Source organism: Anguilla rostrata, chromosome 1 (assembly GCF_018555375.3).
Source record: "Anguilla rostrata isolate EN2019 chromosome 1, ASM1855537v3, whole genome shotgun sequence".
Taxonomy (NCBI): Eukaryota; Metazoa; Chordata; class Actinopteri; order Anguilliformes; family Anguillidae; genus Anguilla; species Anguilla rostrata.
This window is the reverse complement of record NC_057933.1, coordinates 82,279,076-82,304,422: the sequence shown is the minus strand read 5'-3', so window position 1 is coordinate 82,304,422 and position 25,347 is coordinate 82,279,076. Positions and strand designations below refer to the sequence as shown.

General features: G+C 42.0%; 1 protein-coding gene and 1 long non-coding RNA gene across 3 annotated transcripts in view; one reads left to right on the top strand and one right to left on the bottom strand.

Moving 5' to 3' along the window:
* Nucleotides 1-25,347, bottom strand: part of LOC135237959 (B-cell receptor CD22-like) — a 174,649-nt gene that overhangs the window by 34,237 nt on the left and 115,065 nt on the right. The window lies entirely within an intron of this gene.
* On the top strand, nt 5,715-9,862 carry LOC135238188 (uncharacterized). 2 transcript variants are annotated; one of them, XR_010325034.1, is made up of 2 exons: nt 5,715-8,535; nt 9,229-9,862. It is a non-coding gene; the product is annotated as an uncharacterized LOC135238188 (long non-coding RNA). The 2 variants fall into 2 exon arrangements; XR_010325035.1 differs by having other exon boundaries at nt 5,715-8,871.

Sequence of the window (25,347 nt, the reverse complement as noted above, 5' to 3'; positions counted from 1 at the left end):
CACGGGAGACGGGTTTCCAAAAAAACTCATTTCCCCCTTACTGCGGCTCTAACTCAACCAAAGATTTCGTTAAACTCACCAAACCTTACGAACTCTAACTCACAACATGAAAAAATTTCCGAAAACCATCCTTTACTGCAGCTCTAACTCACAGCACATGGAGACAGAGCTTCCAGTTAAACTCATATTCTTACTGCAGCTCTAACTCACAGCACATGGAGACAGAACTTCCAGTTAAACTCATCCTCTTACTGCAGCTCTCTAACTCACAACGCATGGAGACAGAGCTTCCAGTTAAACTCATCCTCTTACTGCAGCTCTAACTCACAGCACATGGAGACAGAGCATCCAGTTAAACTCATCGTCTTACTGCAGCTCTAACTCACAGCACATGGAGACAGAGCTTCCAGTTAAACTCATCCTCTTACTGCAGCTCTAACTCACAGCACATGGAGACAGAGCTTCCAGTTAAACTCATACTCTTACTGCAGCTCTAACTCACAGCACATGGAGACAGAGCTTCCAGTTAAACTCATCCTCTTACTGCAGCTCTCTAACTCACAACACATGGAGACAGAGCTTCCAGTTAAACTCATCCTCTTACTGCAGCTCTAACTCACAGCACATGGAGACAGAGCTTCCAGTTAAACTCATCCTCTTACTGCAGCTCTAACTCACAGCACATGGAGACAGAGCTTCCAGTTAAACTAATCCTCTTACTGCAGCTCTAACTCACAGCACATGGAGACAGAGCTTCCAGTTAAACTCATCTTCTTACTGCAGCTCTAACTCACAGCACATGGAGACAGAGCTTCCAGTTAAACTCATCCTCTTACTGCAGCTCTAACTCACAGCACATGGAGACAGAACTTCCAGTTAAACTCATCTTCTTACTGCAGCTCTAACTCACAGCACATGGAGACAGAGCTTCCAGTTAAACTCATCCTCTTACTGCAGCTCTAACTCACAGTACATGGAGACAGAGCTTCCAGTTAAACTCATCCTCTTACTGCAGCTCTAACTCACAGCACATGGAGACAGAGCTTCCAGTTAAACTCATCCTCTTACTGCAGCTCTAACTCACAGTACATGGAGACAGAGCTTCCAGTTAAACTCATCCTCTTACTGCAGCTCTAACTCACAGAGCATGGAGATAGACCTTCCGCTTAAACTCTTTTTCTTACTGCAGCTCTAACTCACAGCACATCCGAATGTGATATAAAACACATCATGACACTTTAAAATGAGTTAATACACACATGTTGACGAGAATGTGCTATCATACACCCCACTAAACCAAAAAGTAGCCACTGAGATTTAAGTTTTATTCAACCGTAGTGTCAGTATGAACTTGTTTCATTACCTTTGATCACCTGTGAACTCTCCTCTGAAGTTGAATGGATGAAGCATTGAATGATCACTCTTCATAGACAGACAGCTGGGTACAGGTGACCCTGCCCTCTCTACCTGGACCCTGTGAACAAACATGGAGACAGAGCTTCCAGTTAAACTCATCTTCTTACTGCAGCTCTAACTCACACCACATTGAGATAGAGCTTCCAGTTAAACTCATCCTCTTACTGCAGCTCTAACTCACAGCACATGGAGACAGAGCATCCAGTTAAACTCATACTTTTACTGCAGCTCTAACTCACAGCACATCCGAATGTGATATAGAACACATCATGACACTTTAAAATGAGTTAATACACACATGTTGACCAGAATGTGCTATCATACACACCACTAAACCAAAAAATAGCCACTGAGATTTAAGTTTTATTCAACCGTAGTGTCAGTATGAACTTGTTTCATTACCTTTGATCACCTGTGAACTCTCCTCTGAAGTTGACTGGATGATGCATTGAACGATCACTCTTCATAGACAGACAGCTGGGTACAGGTGACCCTGCCCTCTCTACCCGGACCCTGTGAACAAACATGGAGACAGAGCTTCCAGTTAAACTCATCCTCTTACTGCAGCTCTAACTCACAGCACATGGAGACAGAGCTTCCAGTTAAACTCATCCTCTTACTGCAGCTCTAACTCACAGCACATGGAGACAGAGCTTCCAGTTAAACTCATCCTCTTACTGCAGCTCTAACTCACAGCACATGGAGACAAAGCTTCCAGTTAAACTCATCTTCTTACTGCAGCTCTAACTCACAGCACATGGAGACAGAGCTTCCAGTTAAACTCATCCTCTTACTGCAGCTCTAACTCACAGCACATGGAGACAGAGCTTCCAGTTAAACTCATTCTCTTACTGCAGCTCTAACTCACAGCACATGGAGACAGAGCTTCCAGTTAAACTCATCATCTTACTGCAGCTCTAACTCACAGCACATGGAGACAGAGCTTCCAGTTAAACTCATCCTCTTACTGCAGCTCTAACTCACAGCACATGAAGACAGAACTTCCAGTTAAACTCATCTTCTTACTGCAGATCTAACTCACAGCACATGGAGACAGAGCTTCCAGTTAAACTCATCCTCTTACTGCAGCTCAAACTCACAGCACATGGAGACAGAGCATCCAGTTAAACTCATCCTCTTACTGCAGCTCTAACTCACAGCACATGGAGACAGAGCTTCCAGTTAAACTCATCCTCTTACTGCAGCTCTAACTCACAGCACATGGAGACAGAGCTTCCAGTTAAACTCATCGTCTTACTGCAGCTCTAACTCACAGCACATGGAGACAGAACTTCCAGTTAAACTCATCGTCTTACTGCAGCTCTAACTCACAGCACATGGAGACAGAGCTTCCAGTTAAACTCATCCTCTTACTGCAGCTCTAACTCACAGCACATGGAGACAGAGCTTCCAGTTAAACTCATCGTCTTACTGCAGCTCTAACTCACAGCACATGGAGACAGAGCTTCCAGTTAAACTCATCTTCTTACTGCAGCTCTAACTCACAGCACATGGAGACAGAGCTTCCAGTTAAACTCATCCTCTTACTGCAGCTCTAACTCACAGCACATTAACTCTCTGATTCATGCATTTTTACCTCTTTCTCGCAGGGCCGTGGGTTCCATCGTCAGTCTCGGTCTCCTCTGAGGAACTCATTTTAGAAACAGCGCCCCCTGTCTCAGGACATCTGAACACACCAGATCAGATTCACAAGTGGGTTCTGACCCAAATTGGCAGACCTGTAAATACACACAAGAAGAACATGATAACGCACAGACATAATAATACACTGTGAGGGCCACATAATGTAAACGTGCAACACAAAAAGGTAATTTAATTAAGTTTGGTGCATTAAAATATTTACGCACCATATTATGTTATTTGTGCATTTTATCCCACCGATATACTCAATGTACGTATTGTTAGGATACAGAAAGTTTGTGCTGTAGGAGACAGACAGATTTGTGTATTCCAAAACCTCACGTGCATGTGAGAGTCCGCCATTGTTTTACAAAGACAACCAATAAGACACAGTGGTAGAAATTGCAGCCTATAGGGCAACTCTGTATAACAAACAACCAATCAGAGTTCATGCTGTATTCTGCGCACAAATTTGAATATATGTAAATGTAACTGTATAAACTCCACAAACTCTAACAGTTGAATTGAACATTTTTGTGTGAATCCCTGTTGCTGGCTTTCTGTATAATAAATGCTTCCTGATTTTTAAACACTAACTTCGGATCTGCTTCTACCTGGAACGACGGTCACTATTGTTCTTGGCAACATTTCTGGTTACCAACAATTTGGCGCTGCGAGCAGGGTGGATTCGTCTTCCAGAACTTCGTTGTTTTCCTGACCAAAAAAGTGAGTAAACGGGTTTTACTACCATTGGCTTGGCGAATTGGACGGCAAAACTGCGGAAGTCTGGAACGCTCCACCTAGTGGTACGATAACGTATATCTGACCGGTGTAGAAGCGATCAGTTGTTTGTGCTTAAAAACTGTGTCTTTTGGTATAACGTCTGTGTAACGTTACACGATTGTTTGTTATAAATATCAGTGCTGATGATGTGTTACCAGTGCTGCTGACTGTGATATAGGCCTGTGTATTAAGCCTATTGTGACCGGGTGTTTGTGAGTCACCCCTGCCTATGGAAAGTGTGAATCCAGGCTAAATTCTACACGTGGTTGCGTGGCCGTGGTAAGCGAGTGTGTCGCCACAGCACAGAAGTGATTAATTTTCACTACTGGGTATTAGGTCGAAGATACCTAAGAAGCGCAAAGCCGCATCTTTGTTTGTTCGTTTAAGGGAGAGTCAGTCAGTGACGCCCCGGGCCCAGGGTTGAGAGACGGAGTTTCTTTCACGTGGGTAGTCTGTCTCTGTTTCAGGTCGTGAGAGAGCGTGTGTGTCGCACTCCCGACAAGTTTTGTGGACATTATTGAATTTTACGTTTAATATTGGCCTCTTAGTCTTTATTGTTTCGTGTTGGTTGTCTTTAGTAACCTATTAGCCAGTAACGTGCGTTTATACAGAGAGACGTAACTTATTACCAACAAAGTATAATTCGCGAGCAAAAATGGCCCCAAACAAGGAGAATGCAACGGGAGTATAACCACATATCTGCAGCAAAAGTATGTAAAGCAAGCAAAGGCGATGAGTAAAAATGGCTGGGACCCCGAAGGATCCACGCCGGATTCCTTAGAATGGTGGGGGAAACAAAAAAAGAATAGGACGGCTTACGGTACCATTGTACTAATTACGGAGCATATGAGGCTCATAGAGAAGTGTGACGAAATGTATAATCGGCTACAAGCACAAGATACGAAATTAGCTGGTCTGCGTAAGAAGATAGAATCTCTTGAGAACAAAGGCAACAGCTCTGACCAGAGCACAGCGCTTGCGTGCATTCCGACTGAAATAAAAGGTGTTCCATCTTTGTACCCAGATTTAAATTGTCACACTATAACTGACCCACTGTATTTTGAAAAGGAGAATAAAACGGTGCCCATGGCACCTATGGTTACTAAAATTCGCGGTAGAGGAAATGAACAACGACTGCATGTTGATCACGTTCCTTTAAGCCTGATCGAAATGAGAGCTTTATTAAAGGATTTGCCGAATCTTAATGCGCAAGACGACAATTTACCGTTTTGGCGACAACTAAATGAGCTACAGCGTAGCATGTCTCTACACCCTCTAGACATGTTTTCAGTTGTGCGTGCAAAATGTCCAGTTTCAAGCTGGAACAAAATTGAACCAGCTGATCTCCGACAGGAACCATGGGCATCTGGCCCCTGGGCGAATCATAATGAATTACAAAACGCGATTACCGGTTTCTGCGAGGCTGTAAAGACTGCTTTAGGTAAAGGTGCGCCAAAATGGCATTGTTTCACGGCAGTAGTACAAAATAGCTTGCCCTTTGCTGAATACGCCGATCGGAAGTATGAAGCATTTGAAACGCATTGTGGCTTCCCTAATCCAAATAGAGACATGGCTGTTTTTACGCAACAATTACTGGCAGAGGCTGCCCGCATATTCAGAAGGTACTAGCAATCGGCATACACCGGGTAATACGTTTAGTGACATTGTTTCGTGGGCCTCGCGATTAGAGGAACAGATACGGAAGAAGAGTTCAACTTTACATCCCATTGCTGCTGTTCGCTACAACTCTCTGAAGTGCGATAATTGTGGGAAAACGGGCCATAGCACGGATCGATGCAAGGGAGGGACTATAGGAGAAGTAGGCGTAACACCCCCCAAACAAAGAAGCAGATAAATGCTTTCGATGTGGAGAACAGGGACATCGAGCGCCACAATGTTTAGCTGCCCTACCTAAGCGCACGCCTCCAGTGGAGAATACGCAACCTCAGACAAAGAAGCTGGGCCTATCGCGCACTGCTCCAATGACGATTACGCGCATTTGAACCGAGAACAACTTGTCGCCATGTTAAACAGTTTGAAAGCATAGGAATTACCGGCCTCCTTTTCAGTCAGTAGTATAGAAACTCAGGCTCATTGCAGACCGTATCTTAGTGCGTGGGTAGGAGGCCGGCCATGCGATATGCTAATTGATACTGGCGCTTCTGTTTCTATCACTGACCTACCGCTCCCTTGTACAAAGCATTCCATTGATCTTGCTGGCATTGGGGTAATTCTGTCCGCGCATATAAATCCTTTCCAGTACTTGTGGAATCCAATAATGCTTATTGGACACAATCATTTTTCATTTGTAGGACTGCAGAAGGTACCATCCTCGGTTCTGACGGCATGAGATTACTGAAAGCTACTGTTGCATACTCGCCTATGGCTTTATCAGTTTGTGACGCTTCTCATAAACGCAAGACATTGCCATTAGCTGCTCTTTCCCATACTGCTATAGCATCTGTTGCAACACCTATTGTCCATTCCTGGGATTTGACTAACAAGTTCCAAGCTTTATGTGCAACATTCTCTGCATGCTGGTCTGTGCACAAACTGGATTGTGGAGCTGCACCATTACCACCACTTGAGGTAACAGGGACTATGCCCTCACCTGTGAAACAATACCCGATTAAACCAGAAGCTGCTCAAGCAGTTGGCTCAATCATTCAGTCCTTGCTTTCACAGGAGGTCATTGAGCCATGTGTCTCACCCTGTAATTCTCCTGTCTGGCCTGTGCAAAAACCAGATGGCTCATGGCGCCTGACAATTGATTACAGAACGGTTAATGCTGCTGCAGACAAACTTGCTCCAATTGTTTCTGACCCAAACACGCTGCTTGCTGATATCAAACCTAGTCACTGTATATTTTCTGTGATAGACATTGCCAATGGATTCTGGGCCCTGCCTGTTGCTGAAAACTCAAGAGCTTGGTTTGCCTTCACACACCAGAACACGCAATACACATGGAAACGCATGCCTCAGGGCTTTCATAACAGCCCTACGCTTTTCCATCGCGCAATGGCCAAGATTCTAGCAACAGTTTCATGGTCTCAGTATGAAGGAACACAGTGCCTCCAATATGTTGATGATATTCTCTTGGCTTCTTCTGACCCTGTCTCTCATTTCCAGGCTCTGGAAGCTTTACTCAAAGCTTTGGAAAAATACAATATGAAAGCAAGTCCAAAGAAGGCCCAAATCGCACAAGACGCTGTCCAGTATTTGGGCTTTACCATATCCCAGGGCTCGAAGCAACTCACTGTTGACCGGAGAACTGCTATTGCCACTGCTCCGCGTCCCCGCACTGTCCGTGATGTTCGTAAGATTCTGGGACTTTTTAACTTCTGCAGGAACCACATACCTGACTTTTCTGTTATTGCAACACCAATCAATGCTCTTTTGAAGGGCTCCCATCGCCCATTGGAGACCGTTGATTGGACAACCGAGTGTGAAGATGCATTCAGCACTCTCAAATCTGCTCTCACTTCTGCCCCTGCTTTAGGTTTCCCTTGTTCTGACCTCCCGTTCTTTCTATGGTCAGCTGTGATACAAGGCCACATGACAGCCGTTCTTACTCAGCCCCATGGAGGCATACAACGCCCCGTTGCTTACTATTCTTCTCGCCTGGATTCTGTCGCTTCTGGTCTTTCCCCTTGCTTACAGGAAGTGCAGGCTGCCGCCACAGCAGTAACGGTCTCCGCTGCACTAGTCTCAGGAGCTCCACTCTCTGTCAATGTCTCTCATGCTGTGCATAACATACTAACCCAAGGCCGTTTCTCTCGTGTTTCAGCAGCCAGGTGGACTAGATGGGAAGCCATCTTGTTAGCTCCGCTTATCACACTCATCCACTCCCCAGCTGTGAACCCAGCCACTCTCTTACCTGTCGAGGGAGACGGGGAGCCACATGAGTGCCCATTGTCTCCAGATCACCCATCCAATTCAGACATCTCTGAAACACCTCTTTCTGACAATGATTTCTCACTTTTTGTTGATGGATCTCGTTTTTACAATGGGGCCCACCCAGTTACAGGATATGCAGTTGTTGACATTGCTGGTCAGGTAATGGTATCAGGCCGCCTTCCAAGTTCAGATTCAGCACAGGTGGCTGAACTTGTTGCCCTCACTCATGCCTGTGAGTTGGGTTCTGGGAAACGACTTACTATATACACTGATTCCAGGTATGCATTTGGTGTTGTCCATGACTTTATGGTTAACTGGTCATCTCGGGGTTTCCTGACTTCATCAGGTACCCCGATAAAAAATGGGGGGGTTGTTCAGAATCTCATAACTGCCTCTAAACTACCAAACAAACTAGCAGTTGTAAAAGTGAAAGCGCACACTAAAGGACAAGATGCAATCAGCTTGGGTAACCACTGGGCAGATGAAGCTGCCAAAGCAGCAGCTTTAAATGACTCCCTGCCTACTTACAAAATTGCAGCTATTGACATGTCGGGTCCAACTAACATTGACATAGCTAAACTACAGGATGCCTGTACAAGAGCTGAAAAATGGACGTGGATTGAAAATGCATGCACTCTTAATGATGACAACATTTGGCACACACAGGACGGGAAAGTTGTTGCCCCTCAGAGCATCCTTTCATTGCTTTGTGAAGTATACCATGGCATTGCACACAATGGAGAAAGAACAATGCGGCACAACATGTCACTTCATTGGTGGTCTCCCAAAATGACCAAGGTAATGAAAGATTTCGTTAGGCGTTGCATCATTTGTGCAAAAAGCAATCAAGGTCCAAAAATAAAAGTAATGATGAAACACCAGCCACGGCCTACTGGACCCTTTCAGCAAATCCAGATGGATTTCATTGGCCCTCTTCCAAAGAGCCATGGAAAAGAACACTGTCTCGTTCTCATAGACCACTTCACACGCTGGGTAGAAGTTTACCCTGTAGCCTGTGCAAATGCCGCAACCACGGCAAAAATAATCGCATCTGAATTCTGCCCACGCTGGGGCCTTCCCTGCTACATAGACTCAGACCAAGGGACCCACTTCACCGGTAAAGTAATGAAACAGGTATGTTCGTACCTGGGAATCAAACAAAAATTCCACTGCCCTTACCATCCTCAAAGTTCAGGTCTGGTCGAAAGAACAAATCGAACACTGAAAGAAAAGCTGACCAAGGTGTTGCTGTCGAAGGGGGGAAGCTGGGTCCAAGGCCTCCCAGCTGCACTCATGGCGATGAGAGCAACCCCTAATGCAGTAACTGAACTGTCTCCCTACGAACTAGTGACTGGCAGAGCCATGTCACTAGCCCCTGGCCTTTGTAAGGGGTCAGAAGACTCTCTTATAGTGGGAGATGCATTGCTGAAGTATTGCCAAAACTTGAATGAAGCGGTGAAAAACCTAACCTCCCAGGCTTTGTCATTACAGACTCTGAAAGATAAACAAAAGGAGGGGGGGCAAGAATCGCAGACATATGAACCTGGACAATGGGTTATGATAAGAGCCCCTCATCCTAGATCTTTCCAACCTCGATGGCAAGGACCACACCAGGTCTTACTAACCTCTGAGACTGCTCTTCGAGTTACAGGCATCCCGGTCTGGATCCACCAATCCCGGACCAAACCATGCCCATCACCCGAAGACCTCAAAAAGCCTGAAGAACTCCCTGCCACGGACGACTGCAGCCTTCACGAATCAGGTGCAAACGTTCCAATTTTTTCACATACTCAACCAAATTGAGCATTCAAGTTATGCTCCCATCCAACATGCTGAATTCATTTGTAATTATAATCACAGTTTTGAGCCATGGTGGAGTAAGTGCTGTGGACAATAACATTTACATGCAATTAGTTCACATGACAGCCAAACATGCAAATAAGACTGGCTGCTATGTCTGTGGATTAATACCACATTCTGTCGCACTTGGTGTTCCAATGATGTCCGTACCTATCGCCTCCAAGTATAACACTGCAGATAGCGATAGCAAAAGTGAACTTGTTACCAGACCTAAACATATATGTGATCCTGAACCCATTAACATTGCTCTGTCTCTTGGCCCATATCTGTGGTGCCTCAAACAAAATGGCTCTATTTATGTTGGAGAGACCCTGGACTGCAATACGGTTATTAACTACCATGATAAACCTGTACAAAACCACACAGCTATGGGAGTCTATTGGGTTTGTGGGAACAATGCCTATTCTGAGTTGCCTAATTCATGGTCTGGTATCTGCGCCTTAGGACATTTGGTCCCGGCCATGAGAATTACATTGGGATGGCAGGTATGCCATCCCGCCAAGTTACGCCTTGGCGGGGGCATGCCCCCATACCTATACAGCACCGAGAGTTTGGCACTTTTCAGGGTTCCCCACAGAAATAACCACAACAGCCACAGACACTCAGCCCTTAAAAACATTAAATTCTGTACATTCTGACCCCATTTCAACAGACAGAATTCATAAACAACTTCACATGTCCACACAATAAAGCCCCAAACTAAGGGGATTTTGCGTTTTCTCCTTCTTCTTCTTCTTCTTCTTCTTCTCTTTCTTCTTCTTCTTCTCATTCTTATTTTTCCTGCCGCCTATCCCACTAACAACATGTCTCCCCATTGGACATTTCACTAACACCAGCCAAATCTGCCCTACACGACCCAATCAAAAACGCGCATACACACGAAAAATACCCATACATTTTTATTCTGAAACATTTCCCGTTCAAACAGCTAGTCCGCCTGTGGCCTAGTGGGTAAGGTTACAGTCTTGGGAACATGGGGTCCTAGGTTCAAGCCCAGCTTAGAACACGTTTCTTTAACCTGCTTCAACCCTCACTAATAATTGTCTACTAGCCTACTTATCAATTATTGCTTTTGCACCATATTTACCCGCCGTTCACCGTTCAGTTATTAACCGGCTACAATATTGCTAAGCCACATGGATTCAACGGGAGCTCTTCTGTGCTTACTGGCCTGTGTTCTTTAAAACCACCGGCAGGTTTGCTAATGATATTTCACGCATTGCATAGCTATGGCATTAGCTAACGAAGTCACGGCAAATGTATTCCTCTCATTAAAAAGTTACACCAGTTCACCACTGTGCCATTTCTATTAACTATATTTCTTCACTTGGCTACCGTACAAAACTTTCATATCAGCAAACGCCACGTTTCTATTTCTACATTCATGTTACCTCGCTCTGTTCTCTATCTAGCCACATACGCTACAAACAATTACTACTTATGTACATTCTGCAACTCCGCAATTTGAACAGCTAATCCATCCGTGGCCTAGTGGGTAAGGTTACAGGCTTGGGAACACTGGGTCGTATGTTCAAGCCCAGCTTGAAACACGTTTCTTTAACCTGCTTCGATCCTCACTAATAATTGTCTACTACTTCTTAATTATTGCTTTTGCACCATTTCTACCCGCCGTTGACCGTTCAGTTATTAACCGGCTACAATATTGCTAAGATATATGCATTATGACTTACCGTCTGTACGTTCAGTTATTAACCGGCTACAATATTGCTAAGCCATATGGATTCAACGGAAGCTCTTCTGTGCTTACTGGCTTGTGTTCTTCTTTAAAACCACCGGCAGGTTCGCTAATGATATTTCACGCATTGCATAGCTATGGCATTAGCTAACGAAGTCACAGACTGGTAAACCTCACTCACTCACGGCCACCCATGTGCATTTCATGACGCAAATGTATTCCTTTTATTTAAAAGTTACACCGGTTCACCACTGTGCCATTTCTACTAACTATATTTCTTCACTTGGCTACCGTACAAAACCTTAATATCAGCAAACGCCACGTTTCTACATTCATGTTACCTCGCCCTGTTCTCTATCTAGCCACATAGGCTACACACAATTACTACGTATGTACGTTCTGCAACTCCGCATTAAAACATTACATTTAAAATCATGATTCACTCATAAGTATAACTACTAGCACTGAACATGAGAAAAACACATTCGTGCAATAGATTACATTACAGGTAAATAATGTGTGCAATGTTATTTGACCCTCCACTTCAACAACCAATGTTCAATACCGACTGTTATATATACCATTTGATAAGGAATATAAGCTCGCTCATGGTCACTCCATTTACTTCGCACTATACTCCGTGATCATGTCAACCTTCACCTACATGCCCATTCTGCTAAAAACATATTGTTTCAACTACGGAATTTCGTAATTTCATTTTAATTTCTCTCGCACTGTTGTTATTCTCTCATATGCAAAGCCTGCTGGGACATATGCGTCTGCTCCTATTCTCCACTATCATGTTTTCCGGTTCTAGTTTAGCAAAACGGCGAAGAGGATTCCTACCTGCAGATTAGCCTATCAAAATGCCTTATAAACCTTACAAACACTAAAAGTGCATCTCCACGAAATAACAGACAATGGAGCAGGACAGAAGGATAAACCTTACAAACACTAATAGTGCATCTCCACGAAATAACAGACAACGGAGCAGGACAGAAGGCTACACAAGTTGCGACCTAGGGAGTTATAATTCTACGGGCGTGTTGATTATTTTGTCAGTCAAGGCTCGTTGGATGGACGTCAAATCCGTGAGTACATACCATATTCCATCTGCGTTTCTGATGCGTTTACGCTTACGCCACTGCATCCTATCTCACAGCCACTGTTTTACATATATAGCAAACCGAAACTGCTGAACGGTACACGCTCATCAGACTGTACAGATTCACACAACGATAGCCATAATCCACAACCGTTTCTTGCAGGGTCGCATTTCTCACTCTCATAATAAAACGCTTTGCAAAAAGAACTGATATCTCATAAAAAACACGTTTTCAACGTACAAAAATGCCAAATTACTAAAAAGTATTGATATCAAAATGACGCCAAGTTACGATACTACAAACAATATAGGCTATCTTGCCTCACCGAAATGACATAAGATGTATCTCAAAGCAATGCTACCCAATATTTCCTCAGTTCTTTCAAGTCACTTGGCCCTGTGTTTTCTAATCTTACCATTTCTCAATGTCATGCAAACTTTCTGTCAGATCAAAGAGACAAATATTTCGAATTGCCTCATGGAACACATTGAACATTGTACATTGAAATTAATGTATAAATTAATTAATGTACAGAACTGCTGCTGAGCAACGACAGGAAGCACATTTCTCCAGAAAACATGTTTATACTTGCTTCTGAACTGAATTTGAGTACATGTGCAAGTTATTGTATATTTGCTACGTACAATAAATACTGCATGTAAAACACATATTGTACATACATACATAGAGAACTTCTTTATCCGCATGGGGACATTTCCCTGGCAGCATCTTACATTCACATTCACGAACACACTTGTACCAAGAAACATACTATCATTCACGCAACAGAAAGCCTGGGCAGCGAAATACATAGGCCTACATACCAATACAAATTGGACATACACACACCTATTCAATCAATCTTGACTGTGAGAGAGCCATCCACACATATATTTGGCCTGTTCATGTAGTGCATGCTTATACACAGGGCCAAGTGACTTGAAAGAACTGAGGAAATATTGGGTAGCATTGCTTTGAGATACATCTTATGTCATTTCGGTGAGGCAAGATAGCCTATATTGTTTGTAGTATCGTAACTTGGCGTCATTTTGATATCAATACTTTTTAGTAATTTGGCATTTTTGTACGTTGAAAACGTGTTTTTTATGAGATCTATTCTACCGGACCGAGTCAGATATGAAAGATCAACTGACGTCTTTGGAACTCACCATCAGTCTGTTTGGAACAGAGCACTTGGTGCTCTCATTCCTACTTATGGGGTTATGTCCGCTCTAGATCAAATTGGCGATCTCTCCAAAGAGGTAGAGCTTTTGGCCAATAGCACGGCATTAGGTCTAGGCAAAATTTCAGAGGAATTGACAGCTGTCAGAGTGATGGCTCTACAGAACAGAGCTGCATTAGATTATATCCTCTCAGCTCAGGGTGGGACATGTAAAATAATTGGCATCGAATGCTGTTCCTATATTCCCGATAATCAGGATGACCTGAAACGTGTGATCTCAAAAATCAATAATGTTTCCCGGTCCGCACATGAAATATCACCTACAACACCTGGTTTTCTTGAATGGTTATCGAGCTATTTGGGTGACCTTGGCAAAATTGTAGTTGAATACATTTTTCTGATTATACTGGGATTAACTGTACTGGCATTGATAATTAAAGGTGTGAAATTAATTTTCGTACAGTTAATCTGTGGTAAAACTAATGAGCAAACCACACAAGTTGTTCACTATACAAAGACTCCGACAGCATACATAATATAGAACCAAGTTGTAATAACTTGGGAGTACTTGATAATGCCCTCACATGGTATTCTGTTTTCTTCCTCATATGCCGGAGAGGACACTCCCATGACACCATACCGGCGCCGAGGACACCACCCCTCCAAGACCATGTTGCTGCAAACCAGGAGTAAATTGCAAGAAATCCCACCAAGCCTTGAATCGAGCCTTCCCTACCAAACCAATGTCACTATCCATCCAGCCAGCAACAGAAGGACTTTTTTCTTTACAAGTTATGTTCTTGGAGTACATCTCGTTCGCCCGTAAGGGGGACGTGAGGGAATTTTGCCTGAAGTTTTCCTAACACAGGTTTTTGACAGGTTTTCGCCCTCACCCTGAACAATGACTAAATAAATGTAACTGTAAAATTGACTTAACCATGAGATTCATGTTGTGTCAAAAGGAGGGACTGTTAGGATACAGAAAGTTTGTGCTGTAGGAGACAGACAGATTTGTGTATTCCAAAACCTCACGTGCATGTGAGAGTCCGCCATTGTTTTACAAAGACAACCAATAAGACACAGTGGTAGAAATTGCAGCCTATAGGGCAACTCTGTATAACAAACAACCAATCAGAGTTCATGCTGTATTCTGCGCACAAATTTGAATATATGTAAATGTAACTGTATAAACTCCACAAACTCTAACAGTTGAATTGAACATTTTTGTGTGAATCCCTGTTGCTGGCTTTCTGTATAATAAATGCTTCCTGATTTTTAAACACTAACTTCGGATCTGCTTCTACCTGGAACGACGGTCACTATTGTTCTTGGCAACATTTCTGGTTACCAACAGTATCGATAATGAGTCCTTTGCCAAGTATCGCAAATTTGTATGCCGGCCCTTTAAGAGTTGCGCTCAAGCAGCAAACAGGTGGTGACGGGCCAGGTGGGTTTTTTGAAATAGATTGGGGGCAAGAGGTAGCAACGGAGAATGGAGTAAAGGGGAGTCAGCAGAAAATAATCAAGAATTCTGTGATTTGTTGGCGTTTTTGTTTGGATTGTATTTTTTTCAATCTACAATTATTCAACAGAGCTCCAAGACAAGAAAACGAGTAACCTGCTGAACCTGCTGAATAAAAGAATTCTCTTCTACTGCATCAGGAGGGTGAGCCGATGCTTTTTGGGTTTTTTTTTTTTTGCTTCTTTGAATACAGTGCATTGCTTAATTATTTGTTTTTGGAGAGGAAAGAAGATTTTTGCACTTATGCATTAATTTTGGTTTCGGGACTTATTATTTTTGGCACGTTTTCTGGATTTGTGTTTCGTGGATACCTGGCAACTAAACTAAACTCGGACTTCAACTTTAACTGATATTCAACGGACAATCAGTTACTATTTCACATTGCCAGTTTAGTAATGATTGTACCTGGGTTTATGTTTTCCTGATCAAATACTTGCCATATCGTTATTTTGTTGTTTTTTTTTTTTTTGTTTGTTTATTGTTTGGTTGCCTCTGTTGTAATATATAAATTCCGTTCGATTAGATTCCCGTGTTTGAATTTGTTATAACACACACACACACACACACACACACATACACACACACACACACACACACACACGCACATCAAATCTCATAGAACAGACAGCGACAAATCTGGAATTTAACTGAGCCATAAACTTGTACAGTAATACAATTCCTTCCAAAATATTCTGCACCCATGATAACAATTACGAAGACCGTTCAATATAAGGATTACCAGTGGGTATATTTTCATTGTCCAACATACGGAATATGTTCAATGATTTAATGGAAACTACTAAAATGACACATTTCTCAGATGATACAATTTTACAAAAATTGTGCGTCACAATTATTGGCACCCCTGTATTCAGTGCTGTGTGCACCCTCCCCTTGCAGGGATAATGGCACTGAGTCTTTTTACATAACGTCTTATAAGACCAGAGAACACATTGGGAGGGATCTTAGACTCTTCCTCCACCCACAATCTTTCCAGATCCTGATGTCTTTGTTGATCCGTGCTTATGGGCTGTGCTGTTCAATTGACCAGTGTGAGCAAAGTAGCCCCATAAGATTAAAGATCCACCCCGTATTTTTCTTTTCAGTATATGCATCCTTAAATCCATCCTACATCATATTCCTGGACATGGTTGTGAGGGGGCCTGGAGCCTGTCCCAGCATGCATTGGACAAGAGGCAGGAAAAAACCCTGAACAGGTCACCAGTCCACACAGAGCACACACACCATGAACTTACACACTCATACATTCAAGCAATTTATTGTCTCCAATTAGCTTAACCTGCATGTCTTTGGACTGTGGGAGGAAACCCATGCAGACATGAGATGAGAATATGCAAACTCCACGCACACCACCATGCACCAGCAGTTTTAAACTTCTTCATTATTGCCCTCACAGTAGTAACTAGCATCTTTAGTTTATTTTTTGATCCATTGGCCTGATTTACAAAGGTCAGCAACCATTTTAATTTTGTTCGTCAGTTCTTTGTCTTTCTCTGTGAAAAATGGGTTTCACAACCAGGTTCTCAGTTTAATCCACCAGTGAAACAGGAAGCCATGGAATGCCACAAGAGTTTCTCTTAATATTGATGTAGATTTAGTTTGATTTTATTTTATTCATAAGAATCTTTAGGGGTGCCAATTATTTTTATATATTTTTGGGAAATAAAAACCCTACCTGAATCCAACCGTCACACTAGAGGGCGCCAGTTCCCCCAATCTTAGTTTGTTTTCTGTGCCTGTTTAGTGCTAATTAAGGAGTTGTGTCGCAAACATTTAATAGCCTGACCAGATTCACATTACAGGTATCTGTAACTGATTTATGATTAGTCAAAGAGCTAATTTAAGATCTAACTGCATTTACCTTCATGGGAGCGTGAGCAACCATTCTCAATGTGACAACCATTTCGTTTCACTTCTGTGACTGGTAGCCTATATTCCTTTATTTATTTCAATTCCAACCTTGGTAATGAAGTAATATTTTTCACCGAGTTGTTCACGTTCATATAGCCTGCATGAAACAACACGGTAAGAACGCACGGGGCGAAGTAGCTATCTAAGGTGCGCTTTTAGTAGTCCATCTTCGGAACATTGGGATGGCAGGTATGCCATCCCGCCAAGTTACGCCTTGGCGGGGGCATGCCCCATACCTATACAGCACCGAGAGTTTGGCACTTTTCAGGGTTCCCCACAGAAATAACCACAACAGCCACAGACACTCAGCCCTTAAAAACATTAAATTCTGTACATTCTGACCCCATTTCAACAAACAGAATTCATAAACACCTTCACATGTCCACACAATAAAGCCCCAAACTAAGGGGATTTTGCGTTTTCTCCTTCTTCTTCTCTTTCTTCTTCTTCTTCTTCTTCTTATTTTTCCTGCCGCCTATCCCACTAACAACATGTCTCCCCATTGGACATTTCACTGACACCAGCCAAATCTTCACCTACACGACCCAATCAAAAACGCGCATACACACGCAAAATACCCATACCTTTTTACTCTGAAACATTTCCAGTTTAAACAGCTAGTCCGCCTGCGGCCTAGTGGGCAAGGTTACAGTCTTGAACACGGGGTCGTAGGTTCAAACCCAGCTAGGAATGTGTTTCTTTAACCTACTTCGACCCTCACTAATTATTGTCTACTACTTATCAATTATTGCTTTTGCACCATATCTACCCGCCGTTCACCGTTCAGTTATTAACCGGCTACAATATTGCTAAGCCATATGCATTAGCACTTAGGCTACCGTCTGTACGTGAGTGTGGCACAGTGGGTAAGGAACTGTGCTTGTAACCGAAAGGTCGCAGGTTCGATTCCCGGGTAAGGACACTGCCGTTGTACCCTTGAGCAAGGTACTTAACCTGCATTGCTTCAGTATATATCCAGCTGTATAAATGGATACAATGTAAAGTGCTATGTAAAAGTTGTGTAAGTCGCTCTGGGTAAGAGTGTCTGCTAAATGCCTGTAATGTAATGTAATGTACGTTCAGTTATTAACCGGCTACAATATTGCTAAGCCATATGGATTCAACGGGAGCTCTTCTGTGCTTACTGGCCTGTGTTCTTCTTTAAAACCACCGGCAGGTTTGCTAATGATATTTCACGCATTGCATAGCTATGGCATGGTGCTGCACTAACGAAGTCAAAAACTGGTAAACCTCCGGTTTAAGGCTAGAATCCCGACTCGCCCTCAGGCAGATCATTTCCTCTTTTACACTAACATTTTCTTACGCTTATATTTGCTTTACCAAAACTCACTCACGGCCATCCATATGCATTTCATGACGCAAATGTATTCCTTTTATTAAAAAGTTACACCAGTTCACCACTGTGCCATTTCTACTAACTACATTTCTTCACTTGGCTACCGTACAAAACCTTCATATCAGCAAACGCCACGTTTCTACATTCATGTTACCTCGCCCTGTTCTCTATCTAGCCACATAGGCTACAAACAATTACTACGTATGTACGGTCTGCAACTCCGCATTAAAACATTACATTTAAAATCATGATTCACTCATAAGTATAACTACTAGCACTGAACATGAGAAAAACACACTAGTGCAATAGATTGCACACGTTATTTAACCCTCCACTTCAACAACTAATGTTAAATACAGACTGTTATATAGGCTATACCGTTTGATAAGGAATCTAAGCTCGCTCATGGTCACTTCATTTACTTCGCACTATAGTCTGTGATCATGTCAACCTTCACCTACATGCCCATTCTGCTAAAAAACATATTGTTTCAACTACGCAATTTCATCATTTCGCCTAATTTATCTCACACTTGTTATTTTCTCATATGCAAAGCCTGCTGGGACATATGCATCTGCTCCTATTCTCCACTATCAACTTTTCCGGTTCTAGCTTAACAAAACAGCAAAGAGGATTCCTACCTGCAGATAAGCCTATCAAAATGCCTTATAAACCTTACAAACACTAAAAGTGCATCTTCACGAAATAACAGACAACGGAGCAGGACAGAAGGGCACACAAGTTGCGATCTAGGCAGCTCTAATTCTACGGGCTTGCTCATTCTTTTGTCAATCAAGGCTCGTTGGATGCCCGTCAAATCCATGAGTAGCCTACATAGCTACACTGGCCATATTTCACCTTTTCTGATGCGTTTACAATTACGCCACCGCACCATTTGTCACAGCCACTGTTTTACATATATAGCAAACCGAAACTGCTAAACATACACGCTCATCAGACTGTAAAAAAATTCACACAATGATAGCCATAATCCACAACCGTTTCTTACAGGGTCACTTCGCATTTCTCACTCTCGTAATAAAACGCTTTGCAAAAAGAAATGATATCTCATGAAAAACACGTTTTCAACGTACAAAAATGCCAAGTTACTCAAAAGTATTGATATCAAAATGACGCCAAGTTACGGTACTACAAACAATATAGGCTATCTTGCCTCACCAAAATTTCATAACATGTATTCCAAAGCAATTCTACCCAATATTTCCTCAATTCTTTCTTTTTAGATTGCACACGTTATTTAACCCTCCACTTCAACAACTAATGTTAAATACAGACTGTTATATAGCCTATACCATTCGATAAGGAATATAAGCTCGCTCATGGCCACTCCATTTACTTCGCACTATACTCCATGATCATGTCAACCTTCACCTACATGCCCACTCTGCTAAAAACATATTGTTTCACCTACGGAATTTTGTAATTTCATCCTAATTTCTCTCACACTGTTGTCATTTTCTCATATGCAAAGCCTCCTGGGACATATGCGTCTGCTCCTATTCTGCACTATCATGTTTTCCGGTTCTAGTTTAGCAAAACAGCGAAGAGGATTCCTACCTGCAGATAAGCCTATCAAAATGCCTTATAAACCTTACAAACACTAAAAGTGCATCTCCACTAAATAACAGGCAACGGAGCTGCACAGAAGGATAAACCTTACAAACACTAAAAGTGCATCTCCACGAAATAACAGACAACGGAGCAGGACAGAAGGCTACACAAGTTGCGACCTAGGGAGTTATAATTCTACTGACTTGCTGATTCTTTTGTCAGTCAAGGCTCGTTGGATGGACGTCAAATCCGTGAGTACATAAACTGGCCATATTTCATCTGCGTTTCTGATTGGTTTACGCTTATGCCACTGCATCCTTTCTCACAGACACTGTTTCACAGCAAACCGAAACTGCTGAACGGTACACGCTCATCAGACCGTACAAATTCACACAGCGATAGCCATAATCCACACCCGTTTTTTACAGGGTCGCATTTCTCACTCTCATAATAAAACGCTTTGCAAAAAGAACTGATATCTCAAAAAACACGTTTTCAACGTACAAAAATGCCAAGTTACTAAAAAGTATTGATATCAAAATGACGCCAAGTTACGATACTACAAACAATATAGGCCATCTTGCCTCACCGAAATGACATAAGATGTATCTCAAAGCAATGCTACCCAATATTTCCTCAGTTCTTTCAAGTCACTTGGCCCTGTGTTTTCTAATCTTACCATTTCACAATGTCATGCAAACTTTCTGTCAGATCAAAGAGACAAATATTTCGAATTGCCTCATGGAACACATTGAACATTGTACATTGAAATTAATGTATAAATTCATTAATGTGCAAAACTGCTGCTGAGCAATGACAGGAAGCACATTTCTCCACATGTTTATACTTGCTTCTGAACTGAATTTCAGTACATGTGCAAGTTATTGTATATGTGCTACGTACAATAAATACTGCATGTAAAACACATATTGTACATACATACATAAGCCGCGTTTCCACCGCAGGAACTATACCCCGGAACTAGGAACCTTTTGAGGAACTCAGTGCGTTTCCACCGCAGGAACTAGGGTCTAAATTTAGTTCTGGGCGCTTTGTTTTACCCCCCAAAACGTTCCTGCTCGGGAGGTAGTACTTTCCGAAAGTACAGGAACCTTTTGGGTGGAGCTTGCAGCGCTGAACATTTATGATTGGTCGAGTACTCGTAGCATTTGTGTTGTATTTATTTTCCGCCATTACCCGCCATGTTTGAAAATATGCACCGGCAAACCAATTTATTTTCATAATAACTTCAAATCAAACTTGTATGTTATGCGGCGCAGTAGCCTACTTCTTGGTTATAACGTCTTGGAATTATAACGTGTGCTCTTCTGTTCTTTTCTTGCTTTAGTATTCGTTTTATAAAATGCTAAGCATTCGTGCTTGGACAGCATATTACGTAGGCTACCAAAACATTCAAACGGATTAATTCGGTTGCTGAATATTTTCTTCCGGATTTTCTTTGTTAGCCCGTTGTAATTGACTCAAAACGTTTGATACAGTTATGTGAGGTATGCGGTAGTTCTGCATAATTAACATTGGTGATACAGTACAAGCAAACTGGAAATCACCTTCCGCACTTTTTATCCGGGTAAAATAACAGGTTAATTCTAGTAATCTTCCCTTTAGCTTTTTCAGACTGCCGTAATTTTACTGCCATTTTTCAATTCCACGAAAAGACCAGGAAGACTATGGACTCATTTATGGTGCATGGTTCGCATCTGGAGGGCACACTTCGCTGCTCGGCTAGCAGTAACTTCGAAGGAAAGCAAACGGTGGCTGTACCACTACTAATTTACATTTTCACGCAAGTCCGAGTTTTCGTTCTATTCTTGTCATTTTGCGATTAGCCTATATGGAATTGACGACGAGAAAGTAATAAAACAGCAAATTGTTAACAACGTGTGCATGTTTTCTGCTGTTAATGAATGTGTTTGAGAGGATATATGAAAATCAATAAATACAAAAGTAACCATATATAGTCATTGTTGGTAACCCGTTGTATATAAGTGGAATAAACCCCTCCGGGCTGTCCCGGTTATTAGAAAATAATGTAGGCTACTTCGGTGGTAGTATGGGGTTACAGAAGAAATCATATGACAGATGGACCGACGACAACGTCAGTGGGCTAATTTGCCTAATCTTCGCGGTACTTTAGACCCCGGTGGAAACGCAGACAACCATTGGCTGAAGGAACCTTTTAGTTCCTGGTAAAGTAGTTCCTGGGACTGAAAGTTCCGGGTAATTTTGGTGGAAACGCGGCTATAGAGAACTTCTTTATCCGCATGGGGACATTTCCCTGGCAGCATCTTACATTCACATTCACGAACACACTTGTACCAAGAAACATACTATCATTCACGCAACAGAAAGCCTGGGCAGCGAAATACATAGGCCTACATACCAATACAAATTGGACATACACACACCTATTCAATCAATCTTGACTGTGAGAGAGCCATCCACACATATGTTTGGCCTGTCCATGTAGTGCATGCTTATACACAGGGCCAAGTGACTTGAAAGAACTGAGGAAATATTGGGTAGCATTGCTTTGAGATACATCTTATGTCATTTCGGTGAGGCAAGATGGCCTATATTGTTTGTAGTATCGTAACTTGGCGTCATTTTGATATCAATACTTTTTAGTAACTTGGCATTTTTGTACGTTGAAAACATGTTTTTTATGATAGGGTAAACGGACATGGAACAACGCAGGCACACATTATTATAAGAAAATAGCGAAAAAGCGTCCGTCTATTGACAGCCTGTCCAACTTCCAACACTGGGTACTGGCTTCTGATTGGTGCATGAGAACCATGGGTTCTAATCAGAGACTGTAAAAAATTCTAATAGACATGCATAAACTGGACTTGAGGGCACGGGTTTTGCTCGGTGTCCGACTATGGGTAATGGTTGCTTCATACTTGCTAAGAGTCATAATTTAAGTGGTGATATCTGGAATTCACGTTTTAGATAGTCAAAACTGAATTGTAGATATCTTTAATTTGAGTTACATAGAACTTAGTGGCAAAACTAATCAAAATTTAATTAGAGATATCTTTAATGAGCGTTTTGACTTGTCAAAATATAATTAGATATCTTAAATTAGCGTTTTGACTGGTCATAAATTAATGACAAATATCTAATGTGAATCCGCACAGGTTATTAGATGTTAAAATGGCTTGCCATATTTTGGCTAGTAATACCTTAGATCCAGTTATCCAAAAAGATAATTTAGATATTGTCAGGATTCTGCCTTTTTCTGTTTCTGTTTTTTCCTTTTCTGGGCCGCAAGATGGCAATACTTCAGTTTGTATTTCAGTTTGCTCCCTCTTTATTTACCCGTGTTAATTGTATTATTGTTTTCAATTATTCTGTCATTGTTTTTCTTTGTGTCTCATTATCCCTCCCTGCTCTGGTTTGATTGTGCTTTTTTTGATTGTGTTCACCCGTGTCTTGTTATCTTTGTGGCTATTTAAATTCTGTTTTCTTGACTTGGGTGCTGGTTTCTTGTGTTTCTGCCTGAGAGTATCTGCCTGTCTGTTTCTGTCCGTGTTTCTGTCTGTGAGTTCTGCCCTGCTTGAGTTCTGCTGTTTTTGTTTTTGAAAGTGCCCTGTGTGGCCTTGTTTTTGTTCCCTGTTTTCTGTTACCTGTATGAGAGTAAATTCTTTGGTTGGATTTGCCTTTTTGGAGTTTCTGGTGTTTTTCCCACTCTGAGTTTGGGTCCTGGTCCCGTTACCTGACATATCTTCAATCGCGAGGAATGAAATATCTAACTGAAATTATGACTAAATCAGAACTAATGTGGAGATATCTCTAATTTGAGTTATGACTAGTCATAGGCTAATTGAAATGGTGATGCAGTATTTGGAATTCACGTTTTGGATAGTCAAAACTGAATTGTAGATATCTTAATTGGAGGTCCCATACAACTGAATGGCTAAAGTAACTTCAGTCTTACTAGCAAAATGTAATTTGAGATTAAGTTTTTTGATGAGTGATTGTAGTTTTACCACGGCAGACTCACGTCAATAACATCCGCCGTCGCATAAATACGTGGCCTAGTGTAAGTGCAGTCGGATTCTCTTAGCACCGCGGTTGTCCTATTGAATTTATCTTCACATCTTTTCTTAACCTCATGACGCTTTCCACCGAGGTCAAAGAAAAGTGGTTAGGAAAAGACATAGGACGTAATTTTTTGACTACTCGGACGCAGCCTATAGGCCTCAGAAGTCGTGTCGTCATTCCCTTCTGGTTCGTTAGCATTTTCGAGACTTCCGGTTCAAAAATTAGACGCCCCTTTGGGACAAATGAATGGCGATTTCCGAATTCCTTTAAAAAAATTATGATATTTGGGAGTTTTTTTGTATATGAAAAAATAATGCTTTTTACCTATTTTGTATAATCTAAAAAAATTCTGTGTCATTTTAAAAAGTCAATTGCTAACGGCTAAGTGGTTAGCCACCCGAGATGACCCGTCGCACAATTACAACATTGCACACAGAGCTGTTTCGATTTTTTCGATACACGCGCGAAAACCGTTTTCTTCCCATTGTTTCCCGTTAGTGTAATAAATTATACATTTTCTATTTTTTACAATTGTACATATCGTTGTAAACATCTTAATATAAATAGGCTACTTGCGCTTCACTAGCATTGCCAGGTAACCGCAACAGCTGTGACGTAATTAACATGCGCAGCAGTGTTAGCTTTTTTGTTAGCAAAATAATTGTTTCGGTTGAAAAACGACATTGGAATTCAGCGGATCTAGTGCCATTTAAGAGAATAATGTGTCCGGATAAATACGTCCAAGTTTTAAACGCCAGTTTAAATCACAGACTGTGACAGGGACGGTTATGAGAAAATCCATTCATTTTTTTCCTTGGAGAAATTTCCCTTTGAACCGGAATTCCATATACGGGCAAGGTTTTTGCTCTGCGTTACGTCAGACTTCTGAGGCCTATTCGGACGCAGCCTTATCGTGCGCTTACCTGTAGGTGGACGCTTTTTCGCAATTTTCGCGTAATAATAGGTGCCTGCGTTCTTCCTTGTCCGTTCTCCCGATAGGCTATACAGGCAGCTTGAAACACAGCACAACTTGTCACAAACACATACATATAGGAATTGTAAGGTCAGCTAACCTTTTTTTTGTCCTAGTGGGAAAACTAGACCATCGTCGGTTAGCCTAGTCAAAGATAGACGGACACCCCCAGTCAAAGCCTGCGAGAGTAGACAGTAAACAGTAGCGAGATCGTCATCCAGTGTCGAATTGCCCCATTTTATTCACTCGAACAGGGTAATGTTTATTAAATTCGTCGTAATATGAAATTTCACACAAAGGTAGTTTAATAACCCTAAATACCGGACACCTAGGCTACTTCC